Genomic DNA, 12,830 nt, shown 5'->3' with positions numbered 1-12,830 from the left:
CATCAGAGTGTCAACGGGCTGATGGGCAAATAGCCTCGGCTACCATCAGTGTTTGTCCGGTCGTGATGGTCGAGTGGATTAGGTGCCCCGTACACCAGTTACAATGTGCTCCTCTCAGTATGCATTCGAGTCACTTCTGGGGTGTGAGCTTTCAGTTGCATGAATGCCTGGGGACCATTCAGGCTTGTTCACATTTGTGTTCCTCACGTGAGCCCCAAAGAATGAGGTGTTTTGATAAAATGCTATGTTCAAGACTACCATCAGAGTGCCGGCGGGCTGATGGGCAAATAGACTCGGCTACCATCAGCTTTTGTCTAGTGGTGATGGTCGAGTGGATTAGGTGCCCTCTACGACAGTTACAATGTGCTCATGGCAGCATGGGTTCGAGTTACTTATGGAGTGTGAGTTTTCAGTTGCATGTATGCCTGGGGATTATTCAGGCTTGTTTGCATTTGTGTTCCTCACATTTGCCATAAAGAATGAGGTGATTTGATAATATACTATGCCAAAGACTACCATCAGAGTGCTGGCGGGCTGATGGGCAAATAGCCTCGGCTACCATCAGCTTTTGTCCAGTCGTGAAGGTCGAGTGGATTAAGTGTCCTGTACACCAGTTGCAATGTGCTCCTGGCAGTATGTGTTCGAGTCACATCTGGGGTGTGAGTTTTCAGTTGCATGTATGCCTGGGGACGATACAGGCGTGTTCTCATTTGTGTTCCTCACGTGTGCCCCAAAGAATGAGGTGATTTGATGAAATGCTGTTCCCAAGACTACCATCAGAGTGCCGGCAGGCTGATAGGCAAATAGACTTGGCTACCATTAGCTTTTGTACGGTCGTGATGGTCGAGTGGATTAGGTGCCCCGTACACCAGTTGCAATGTGCTCCTCTCAGTATGCATTCGAGTGACTTCTGGGGGGTGAGTTTTCAGTTACATGTATGCCTGGGGACCATTTCGGCGCTTGTTTGCATTTGTGTTCCTCACGTGTGCCCCAAAGAATGAGGTGATTTGATAAAATACTATGCCCAAGACTACCATCAGAGTGCCAGTGGGCTGATGGGCAAATAGCCTCAGCTACCATCAGCTTTTGTCTGATCGTGATGGTCGAGTGGGTTAGGTGCCCTGTAGGCCAGTTACAATGTGCTCATGGCAGTATGATTTCTAGTCACTTCTGCGGATGTGAGTTTTCAGTTGCATGTATGCCTGAGGACCATTCAGGTTTGTTAGTGTGGTGGGGTGTGTGGTAGTGTGAAGGGGTGTGTGGTAGTGTGGTGGGGGTGTGTATTATTGTGGTGGGGTGTGTGGTAGTGTGGTGGGGTTTGTTATAGTGTGGTGTGGATGTGTGGTAGTGTTGTGGTGTGGTGGGGTGTGTGGTAGTGTGGTGGGGTTGATTCGTAGTTTTGTGGGGTTGTGTGGTAGTGTATGGGGTGTGTGGTATTGTGGTGGGGTGTGTGGTAGTGTGGTGGGGTTGATTCGTAGTTTTGTAAGGTTGTGTGGTAGTGTATGGGGTGTGTGGTATTGTGGTGGGGTGTGTGGTAGTGTGGTGGGGTGTGTGGTAGTGGGTGGGGTGTGTGTAGTGTGGTGGGGTTGTGTGGTAGTGTAGTGGGGTGTGTGTTAGTGTGGTGGGGCTGTGTGGTGGGGTTTGTGGTAGTGAGATGGGGTGTGTGGTAGTGTGGTGGTGTTGTGTAGTAGTGTGGTTGGGTGTGTGGTGGTATGGTGGGGTGTGTGGTAGTGTGGTGGGATGTGTGGTAGTGAGCAAGGGGTGTGTGGTAGTGAGGTGGGGTCGTGTGGTAGTATGGTGGGGTGTGTGGTAGCGTGGTGGGGTTGTGTAGTATAGTGATGGGGTGTGTGGTAGTTTGGTGGGGGTGTGTGTTAATGTGGTGGGGTGTGTGGTAGCATGGTGGGGTGATTAGTACTGTGGTGAAGGTGTGTGGTAGTCTGGAGGGGTGTGTGGTAGTTTGGAAGAGTTTATGGTAGTGTGGTGGGGTGTGTGTTAGTGTGGTGGGGTTCGTTGTAGTGTGGTGTGGTACGTGGTAGTGTGGTGGGGTGTGTGGTAGTGTAGTGGTGAGTGTGGTAGTGTGAGGGGTGTGTGGTAGTGTTGTGGGGTTTTGGTAGAGTGGTGGGGTATGTGGTAGTGAGGTGGGGTGTGTGTAGTGTTCTTGGACGTGTAGTGGGGTGTGTAGTAGTGTGGTGAGGTGTGTAGTAGTGTGGTGGGGTTGATTGGTTGTGTAGTGGGGTGTGTGGTAATGTGGTGGGGTGTTTGGTAGTGTGGTAGTTAGGTAGGGGTGTGTGGTAGTTTGGAGGGGTGTATGGTAGTGTGGTGGGGTGTGTGGTAGTGTGATAGGGTGTGTGGTAGTGTGGTGGGATTGTATGGTGGTGTGGTGTATGGTAGTGTGTTAGGGTGTGTGTAGTGTTGTGGGGTGTGGTATTGAGGTGGGGTTGTGTGGTAGTGTGGTCAGGTCGTGTGGTAATGTAGTATGGTGTGTGGTAGTGTGGTGGGGTGTGTGGTAGTGTGGTGGGGTGTGTGGTAGTGAGGTGGGGTCGTGTGGTAGTATAGTGGGGTGTGTGTTAGTGTGGTGGGAGTGTGTATTAGTGTGATGGGGTTAGTGGTAACGTGGTGGGGTGAGTAGTACTGTGGTGAAGGTGTGTGGTAGTGTGGTGGGGTTGTGTGGTAGTGAGGTGGGGTGTGTGGTAGTGTGGTGGGGTTGTGTGGTAGTGTGGTGGGGTGTGTGATAGTGTGGAGGGGTGTGTGGTAGTGTGGTGGGGTCGTGTGGTAATGTGGTGGGGTGTGTGATAGTGTGGTGGGGTTGTGTGGTAGTGTGTTGGCGAGTGTGGTAGTGTGGTGGGATTTTGGTAGTGTGGTGGGGTGTGTGGTAGTGAGGTGGGGTGTGTGTAGTGTTCTTGGGTGAGTAGTAGTGTGATGGGGTGTGTAGTAGTGTGATGAGGTTGATTGGTTTTGTTGTGGGGTGTGTGGTAGTGAGGTGGGGTGTTGGTAGTGTTCTTGGGTGAGTGGTAGTTTGGTAGGGGTGTGTGGTTGTGTGGTGGGGTAGTGTGGTAGTGTGGTGGAGGTGTGGCTGTGTGTTAGTGTGGTTTGGTGTGTGGTAGTGTAGTGGTGAGTGTGGTAGTGTGAGGGGTGTGTGGTAGTGTGGTGGGGGTGTGGTACTGTGGTAGGAATGTGTGGTAGTATGGTGGGGTGTGTGGTTGTGTAGTGGTGAGTGTGGTAGTGTGAGGGGTGTGTGGTAATGTTGTGGGGTGTGTGGTAGTGTGGTGGGGTGTGTAATAGTGTGGTGGGGTGTGTGGTAGTGTGGTGGGATGTGTGGTAGTGTGGTGGGTGTGTGTGGTAGTGTGGTGAGTTCGTGTGGTAGAGTGGTGGGGTGTGTGGTAGTGCGATGGGGTTGTGTGGCAGTGTGGTGGGGTGAGTGGTAGTGTGGTAGTGTGTGTGGTAGAGTGGGGTGTGGTAGTGTGGTGGGACGTTGTGGTAATGTGGTGAGGTGTGTGTAGTGTTCTGGGGTGTGGTAGTGTGGTGGGGTGTGTAGTAGTGTGGTGGGGTGTTTGGTAGTGTGGTGGGTTGTGTGGTAGTGTGGTGGGGTTGTGCTGTGGGGTGTGGTAGTGTAGTGGGGTGTTTGGTAGTGTGGTGGGGTGTGTGATAGTGGGGTAGGGTTGATTAGTTGTGTGGTGGGGTGTGTGTTAGGGTGGTAGGGTGTGTGGTAGCGTAGGTGGGTTGTGTGGTAGTGTGATGGGGTGTGTGGTAGTGTGGTGGGGTGTGTGGTAGTGTGGTGTGGTTGTGTAGTATTGTGGTGGGGTTGTGTAGTGTTGTGGTGGAGTGTGTGGTAGTGTGGTGGGGTGTGTGGTAGTGTTGTTGGGTGTTTGGTAGTGTGGTGTGGTTGTGTAGTATTATGGTGGGGTGTGTGGTAGTGTGGTGGGGGTGTGGTTGTGTGATGGGGTTGTGTTGTGGGGTGTGGTAGTGTGGTGGGGTGTTTGGTAGTGTGGTGGGGTGTGTGATAGTGGGGTAGGGTTGATTAGTTGTGTGGTGGGGTGTGTGTTAGGGTGGTAGAGTGTGTGGTAGCGTGGGTGGGTTGTGTGGTAGTGTGATGGGGTGTGTGGTAGTGTGGTGGGGTGTGTGGTAGTGTGGTAGGGTTGTGTAGTATTGTGTTGTGGTTGTGTATTGTTGTGGTGGAGTGTGTGGTAGTGTGGTGGGGTGTGTGGTAGTGTTGTTGGGTGTTTGGTAGTGTGGTGTGGTAGTGTAGTATTATGGTGGGGTGTGTGGTAGTGTGGTGGGGGTGTGGTTGTGTGGTGGGGTTGTGTAGTATTGTGATGGGGTGTGTGTGGTAGTGTGTGGGGGGGGGGGTTGTCTGGTAGCGTGGGGGGGGGAGGTAGTGTGGTGGGGTGTGTGGTAGTGTGGTTGGGGTGTGTGGGAGTATGGAGAGGTTTGTGGTAGTGTGGATGGGTGTATGATAGTGTCGTGGGGATGTGTAGTAGTGTGTTGGGGTGTGTGGTAGTGTGATGGGGTGTGTGGTAGTGTGGTGGTGCTGTTTTGTGGTAGTGTTGTGAGGTTGTGTGGCATTATGGTTGGGTGTATGGTAGTGTGTTGGGTTGTGTGGTAGTGTGGAGGGGTGTGTAGTAGTGTGGTGAGGATGTGTGGTAGTGTGTTGGGTGTGTGGTTGTGTTGAGGGGTGTGCAGTAGTGTGTTGGGGTGTGTTGTAGTGTGGTGGGGTGAGTTGTAGAGCGGTGGGGTTGTGTGGTAGTGTGGTGGGGTGTGTAGTAGTCCGGTGGGGTGTGTGGTAGTGTGGTGGGGTTGTGCAGTATTGTGGTGGGGTGTGTGGTAGTGAGGTGGGTTGTGTTGTTGTGTGGTGGGGTGTGTTGTAGTGTGGTGGGGATGTGTGGTAGTGTTGTGGGGTTGTGTGGTAGTGTGGTGGGGTGTGTGGTAGTGTGGTGGGGTGTGTGGTAGTGTGGTGGGGTTGTGTGGTAGTGTTGTGGGGTTGGGTGGTAGTGTGGTTGGGTGTGTGTAGTGTTCTGGGGTGTTTGGTAATTTTGTGGGGTGTGTGGTAGTGTGGTGGGGTGTGTGGTAGTTTGGTGGGATGAGTGGTAGTGTGGTGGGGGGGTGTGTAGTAATGGTGTGGGGTGTGTGGTAGTGTGCTGGGGTTGTGTGGTAGTGTTCTGGGGTGTGTGGTAATGTTGTGGGGTGTGTGATAGTGTGGTGGGGTGTGTAATAGTGTGGTGGGGTGTGTGGTAGTGTGATGGGATGTGTGGTAGTGTGGTGGGTGTGTGTGGTAGTGTGGTGGATTCGTGTGGTAGAGTGGTGGGGTGTGTTGTAGTGTGATGGGGTTGTGTGGCAGTGTGGTGGGGTATGTGGTAGTGTGGTGGGGTATGTAGTAGTGTGGTGGGTTGTGTGTTAGTGTGGCGAGGTTGTGTTGTCGGGTGTGGTAGTGTGGTGGGGTGTTTGGTAGTGTGGTGGGAGTGTGGTTGTGTGGTGGGGTTGTGTTGTATTGTGATGGGGTTTGTGTGGTAGAGTGTTGGGGGGTTGTGTGGTAGCGTGGGGGGGAGGTAGTGTGGTGGGGTGTGTGGTAGTGTGGTGGGGTGTGTGGTAGTATGGAGAGGTTTGTGGTAGTGTGGTTGGGTGTATGATAGTGTCGTGGGGATGTGTAGTAGTGTGTTGGGGTGGTGGTAGTGTGATGGGGTGTGTGGTAGTGTGGTGGTGCTGTTTTGTGGTAGTGTTGTGAGGTTGTGTGGCATTAAGGTTGGGTGTATGGTAGTGTGGTGGGATGTGTGGTGGGTGTGTAGTAGTGTGGTGAGGATGTGTGGTAGTGTGTTGGGGTGTGTGGTTGTGTTGAGGGGTGTGCAGTAGTGTGTTGGGGTGTGTTGTAGTGTGGTGGGGTGAGTTGTAGTGCGGTGGGGTTGTGTGGTAGTGTGGTGGGGTGTGTAGTAGTGTGGTGGGGTGTGTGGTAGTGTGGTGGGGTTGTGCAGTATTGTGGTGGGGTGTGTGGTAGTGTGGTGGGTTGTGTTGTTGTGTGGTGGTGTGTGTTGTAGTGTGGTGGGGATGTGTGGTAGTGTTGTGGGGTTGTGTGGTAGTGTGGTGGGGTGTGTGGTAGTGTGGTGGGGTGTGTGGTAGTGTGGTGGGGTTGTGTGGTAGTGTTGTGGGGTTGGGTGGTAGTGTTGTGTGGTGTGTGGTAATGTTGTGGTGTGTGGGAGTATGGTGGGGTGTGTGTTGTAGTGTGGTTGGGTGTGTGTAGTGTTCTGGGGTGTTTGATAATTTTGTGGGGTGTGTGGTAGTGTGGTGGGGTGTGTGGTAGTTTGGGGGGATGAGTGGTAGTGTGGTGGGGGGGGGTGTGTAGTAATGGTGTGGGGTGTGTGGTAGTGTGGTGGGGTTGTGTGGTAGTGTTCTGGGGTGTTTGGTAATGTTGTGGGGTGTGTGGTGGGGTGTGTAATAGTGTGGTGGGGTGTGTTTTAGTGTGGTGGGTGTGTGTGGTAGTGTGGTGGGTTCATGTGGTAGAGTGGTGGGGTGTGTTGTAGTGTGATGGGGTTGTGTGGCAGTGTGGTGGGGTGTGTGATAGTGTGGTGGTGTGTGTGGTAGAGTGGGGTGTGGTAGTGTGGTGGGATGTGTGGTAGTGTGGTGAGGTGTGTGTAGTGTTCTGGGGTGTGTGGTAGTGTGGTGGGGTGTGTAGTAGTGTGGTGGAGTGTTTGATAGGGTGGTGGGGTGTGTGGTAGTGTGGTGGGGTGTGTGGTAGTGTGGTGGGTTGTGTGTTAGTGTAGTGGGGTTGTGTTGTGGGGTGTGGTAGTGTGGTGGGATGTTTGGTAGTATGGTGGAGTGTGTGGTAGTGTGGTGGGGTTGTGTAGTATTGTGGTGTGGTTGTGTAGTGTTGTGGTGGAGTGTGTGGTAGTGTGGTGTTATGTATGGTAGTGTGGTGGGGTGTGTGGTAGTGTTGTTGGGTGTTTGGTAGTGTGGTGAGGTTGTGTAGTATTATGGTGGGGTGTGTGGTAGTGTGGTGGGGGTGTGGTTGTGTGGTAGGGTAGTATTGTGATGGGGTGTGTGGTAGTGTGTGGGGGGTTGTGTTGTAGCGTGGGGGGGGAGGTTGTGTGGTGGGGTGTGTGGTAGTGTGGTAGGGTGTGTGGTAGTAAGGAGAGGTTTGTGGTAGTGTGGTTGGGTGTATGATAGTATCGTGGGGATGTGTAGTAGTGTGTTGGGGTGTGTGGTAGTGTGATGGGGTGTGTGGTAGTGTGATGGTGCTATTTTGTGGTAGTGTTGTGAGGTTGTGTGGCATTATGGTTGGGTGTATGGAAGTGTGGTGGGATGTGTGGTAGTGTGGAGGGGTGTGTAGTAGTGTGGTGAGGATGTGTGGTAGTGTGTTGGGGTGTGTGGTTGTATTGAGGGGTGTGCAGTAGTGTGTTGGGGTGTGTTGTAGTGTGGTGGGGTGAGTTGTAGTGCGGTGGGGTTGTGTGGTAATGTGGTGGGGTGTGTAGTAGTCTGGTGGGGTGTGTGGTAGTGTGGTGGGGTTGTGCAGTATTGTGGTGGGGTGTGTGGTAGTGTGGTGGGTTGTGTTGTTGTGTGGTGGGGTGTGTTGTAGTGTGGTGGGGTGTGTGGTAGTGTAGTGGGGTGTGTGGTAGTGTGGTGGGGTTGTGTGGTAGTGTTGTGGGGTTGGGTGGTAGGGTGGTGGGGTGTGTGTTTACTAGTTGTGTTTTTACGGGGGTTGAGCTTTTGCTCTTTCGGCCCGCTTCTCAACTGTCAATCAACTGTTTACTAACAACTATTTTTTTTTTCTTTTTTCCCACACCACACACACACACACACCCCAGGAAGCAGCCCGTGACAGCTGACTAACTCCCAGGTACCTATTTACTGCTAGGTAACAGGGGCATTCAGGGTGAAAGAAACTTTGCCCATTTGTTTCTGCCTCGTGCTGGAATCGAACCCGCGCCACAGAATTACGAATCCTGCGCGCTATCCACCCGGCTACGAGGCCCCCCGTAGTGGTAATGTTGTCGTGTGTGGGAGTATGGTGGGGTGTGTGGTAGTGTGGTTGGGTGTGTGTAGTGTTCTGGGGAGTTTGGTAATTTTGTGGGGTGGTTGGTAGTGTGGTGGGGTGTGTGGTAGTTTGGTGGGATGAGTGGTAGTGTGGTGGGGGGGTGTGTAGTAATGGTGTGGGGTGTGTGGTAGTGTGGTGGGGTTGTGTGGTAGTGTTCTGGGGTGTGTGGTAATGTTTTGGGGTGTGTGGTAGTGTGGTGGGGTGTGTAATAGTGTGGTGGGGTGTGTGGTAGTGTGGTGGGATGTGTGGTAGTGTGGTGGGTGTGTAGTAGTGTGATGAGGATGTGTGGTAGTGTGTTGGGGTGTGTGGTTGTGTTGAGGGGTGTGCAGTAGTGTGTTGGGATGTGTAGTAGTGTGGTGGGGTGAGTTGTAGTGCGGTGGGGTTGTGTAGTAGTGTGGTGGGGTGTGTAGTAGTCTGGTGGGGTGTGTGGTAGTGTGGTGGGGTTGTGCAGTATTGTGGTGGGGTGTGTGGTAGTGTGGTGGGTTGTGTTGTTGTGTGGTGGGGTGTGTTGTAGTGTGGTGGGGATGTGTGGTAGTGTTGTGGGGTTGTGTGGTAGTGTGGTGGGGTGTGTGGTAGTGTGGTGGGGTGTGTGGTAGTGTGGTGGGGTTGTGTGGTAGTGTTGTGGGCTTGGGTGGTAGTGTGGTGGGGTGTGCGGTATTGTGGTGGTATGTGTGGTATTGTGGTAGGGTGTGAGGTGTTGTGGTGGGATGTGTGTTGTATTCTGGGGTGTGTTGTTATGTTGTGGGGTACGTCGTAGTGTGGTGAGGTGTGTGGTAGTGTGGTGGGTTGTGTTGTATTGTGGTGGGATGTGTGGTAGTATGGTGGGCTGTGTGGTAATGTAGTGGGGTTGTGTGGTAGTGTGGTGGGGTGTATGGTAGTGTCGTGGGGTGTGTGTGGTAATGTTGTGGGGGTGTGTTTTAGTGTGGTCGGGTCGTATGGTAGTGTGTTGGAGTGGTAGTGTGGTGGGGTAGTGTGGTGTTATTTGTGGTAGTTTGGTGGGGTTGTGTTGTAGTGTGGTGTGGTTTGTATTAGTAAGGTGGGGTGTGTGGTAGTGTGATGGGGTTGTGTGGTGGGGTGTGTGGTAGTGTGGTGGGGTCTTTAGTTGTGTGGTGGGGTGTGTGATAGTGGGGTATGGTTGATTAGTTGTGTGCTGGGGTGTGTGTTAGGGTGGTAGGGTGTGTGGTAGTGTGGTGGGGTTGTGTGGTAGTGTGATGAAGTGTGTGGTAGTGTAGTGGGGTGTGTGGTAGTATGGAGAGGTTTGTGGCAGTGTGGTTGGGTGTATGATAGTGTCGTGGGGATGTGTAGTAGTGTGTTGGGGTGTGTGGTAGTGTGGTGGGGTGTGTGGTAGTGTGGTGGTGGTGTTTTGTGGTTGTGTGGTGAGGTTGTGTGGCAGTATGGTGGGGTGTATGGTAGTGTGGTGGGATGTGTGGTAGTGTGGTGGGGTGTACTCACCTAGTCACCTAGTTGTACTCACCTAGTTGTGTTTGCGGGGGTTGAGCTCTGGCTCTTTGGTCCCGCCTCCCAACCGTCAATCAACAGGTGTACAGATTCCTGAGACTATCGGGCTCTGTCATATCTACACTTGAAACTGTGTATGGAGTCAGCCTCCACCACATCACCCCCTAATGCATTCCATTTGTCAACCACTCTGACACTAAAAAAGTTCTTTCTAATATCTCTGTGGCACATTTGGGCACTCAGTTTCCACCTGTGTCCCCTTGTGCATGTTCCCCTTGTGTTAAATAGACTGTCTTTATCTACCCTATCAATTCCCTTCAGAATCTTGAATGTGGTGATCATGTCCCCCCTAACTCTTCTGTCTTCCAGCGAAGTGAGGTTTAATTCCCGTAGTCTCTCCTCGTAGCTCATACCTCTCAGCTCGGGTACTAGTCTGGTGGCAAACCTCTGAACCTTTTCCAGTTTAGTCTTATCCTTGACTAGATATGGACTCCATGCTGGGGCTGCATACTCCAGGATTGGCCTGACATATGTGGTATTCAAAGTTCTGAATGATTCTTTACACAAGTTTCTGAATGCCGTTCGTATGTTGGCCTGCCTTGCATATGCCGCTGATTTTATCCGCTTGATATGTGCTGCAGGAGACAGGTCTGGCGTGATATCAACCCCCAAGTCTTTTTTCTTCTCTGACTCCTGAAGAATTTCCTCTCCCAGATGATACCTTGTATCTGGCCTCCTGCTCCCTACACCTATCTTCATTATATTACATTTAGTTGGGTTAAACTCTAACAACCATTTGTTCGACCATTCCTTCAGCTTGTCTAGGTCTTCTTGAAGCCTCAAACAGTCCTCTTCTGTTTTAATCCTTCTCATAATTTTAGCATCGTTCGCAAACATTGAGAGAAATGAATCGATACCCTCCGGGAGATCATTTACATATATCAGAAACAAGATAGGACCGAGTACAGAGCCCTGTGGGACTCCACTGGTGACTTCACGCCAATCGGAGGTCTCACCCCTCACCGTAACTCTCTGCTTCCTATTGCTTAGATACTCCCTTATCCACTGGAGCACCTTACCAGCTACACCTGCCTGTCTCTCCAGCTTATGTACCAGCCTCTTATGCGGTACTGTGTCAAAGGCTTTCCGACAATCCAAGAAAATGCAGTCCGCCCAGCCCTCTCTTTCTTGCTTAATCTGTGTCACCTGATCGTAGAATTCTATCAAGCCTGTAAGGCAAGATTTACCCTCCCTGAACCCATGTTGGCGATTTGTCACGAAGTCCCTTCTCTCCAGATGTGTTAGCAGGTTTTTTCTCACGATCTTCTCCATCACCTTGCATGGTATATGTTACATACTCCTAGCAGAATACGTATATAAATTTAAAATAACTTGTTTTGTTCCATTATATCATTGCCTGTATATGTACACACATTGTGTTTTTGTAAATTATCGTGTGGTGTGGCAGCGTCAGTGGGGACAGGAGCGCGGTTGCTCTTTCACACGTCTAATACCTGTTAGATTCAGGAAGTTAGAATTGCTGGACCTGTTCAGTTTGGGAGTTCCAGATGTCACTTTTATTAAGTTTATGTAATTGTTTATTTACTGTAATTAAGCAGGTGGCATTGTACTTATATATTTTGCAAGTAACTATTATATTTATTTTGCCTTCTTATGTGTTTTGAGAACAAGTGGTTGTTCAATTAGTTTTAAATATTAAAAAGTCTTTAGTTTCCATCCCTCATCCTGGATGAGGCAGAGGAGGAGAGGATTATGGGTAGCGACAGAGCGAGAGTTCAGTAGCTGATACGGGCCAGGGGAGATCACATCTTTGTAGAGTTAAGTCTGTAACATTCATGTTGTGCCATATTTTTATTATATTATATTATGAGAGAGACAATACTTTTTGTTTGTTGTATAAGTTAACTTTACCATCTGTGTTTTTATATTATACTGTTTTGAACATATATCTTATAAGTTATATGTATAATTTTTCAGTCCTAAAGGAAAATTAACAAAGTGCTCATTACTTATCAAGGGGTTATACTGGTGACCCGCTCTGGTGAACAGCAGTTTTTTAGTAACCCTAGACCTTTTTTAAAGTTAGCTGTTATAGGGTCATGAGCCGTAACGTACGATAGGTAACAAAGAGTTATGGGGGCCTGTGCTGGGAAATATGGTTCCCACTTAAACTTAACTATGCTAATCTAACCTTGCCTTCCTAGGTACCAGTGTGTTAAGTGTCTTGTGTGTTTTTCTTAAGAACTATTCCATGTGCCAAGCAAGCCTTCCTGTGTGTCAAGTAACAACGTTTCACGATTTTGAGTTAAGTCATCCTATATATTTTGTTTGTGCAGTGAGGCCAAGCAAATTTTCAGTGTGGTGACAATTTTACAGTGAAGTGTAGTGCAGTGCCATTGTTTTAATTATTGTTGTGAATCAAGTGCCAAGTGTTATTAACGATGGAGGAGAAAGTTGTATCGTTGTTGGCTCACCCAGACTTTGAAGGGATTCAGAGCCTTAAAAAGACTGAGTTAATACAAATGGCAAATCAGTTGGATTTGACCGCCAACAATAGAATGGTTAAAGCCCAAATTGTGAAAGTCATTTAGACGCATTTTGTTGAGAATGGGGAGTTAGGCGAAGAAATTCTGGAGGAGTTAAGAGAGGAGTCGAGTGATCAGATGACGTTAAAGCGTCTTGAGTTAGAAGCTCGCCAATTAGAGCTTGAAGCTCAAAAGGAACAGAAAATATTAGAGGCTGAAGCTCGTCAAAGAGAGATTGAAGCTCAACAGAGACAGCAAATATTAGAGGCTGAAGCTCAGCAAAGGGAGCTTGAGACTAGACGTTTAGAGGTTATGGCACAGTTGCAACTAGAAGCCACAAAGAAGCAACAATTAGAGATTCAACAACAAATGGCTGACACTAACTTCAGGCTTGAAACACAGCGTATGGCAGCTGGGCATGGAAATACTAGTAATGTTTCAACAAATAATGATAATAATCCCATAAGGATGAATAAGTATATAGAATTACCCAAGTTCAATGAGGAGGATCCTGAGGTTTTCTTTGCCCATTTTTATAAAATTGCCATCAGTATGAACTAGCCAAGGGATGATCAATGGGTAGCCATTATGCAGTCTCAATTTAAGGGGCATAGTCAGGAGGTTTTTACATCCCTACCTGACGCTCATAGCTTTGATTATGAATTTGTAAAGAAAAGCATCTTAAATGCATATCAATTAAATCCAGAGGCACACAGGCAAAAGTTTAGGAACCTAAGGAGGGTAAGTGATCAGACAATAGCAGATTTTACTCGTCAGAAGACGAATTTTTGCAACAGATGGTTAAA

This window comes from Procambarus clarkii, chromosome 78 (assembly GCF_040958095.1).
Source record: "Procambarus clarkii isolate CNS0578487 chromosome 78, FALCON_Pclarkii_2.0, whole genome shotgun sequence".
NCBI classification, from domain to species: Eukaryota; Metazoa; Arthropoda; class Malacostraca; order Decapoda; family Cambaridae; genus Procambarus; species Procambarus clarkii.
The sequence above is the reverse complement of the archived record's forward strand: the minus strand, read 5'-3'. Positions refer to the sequence as shown.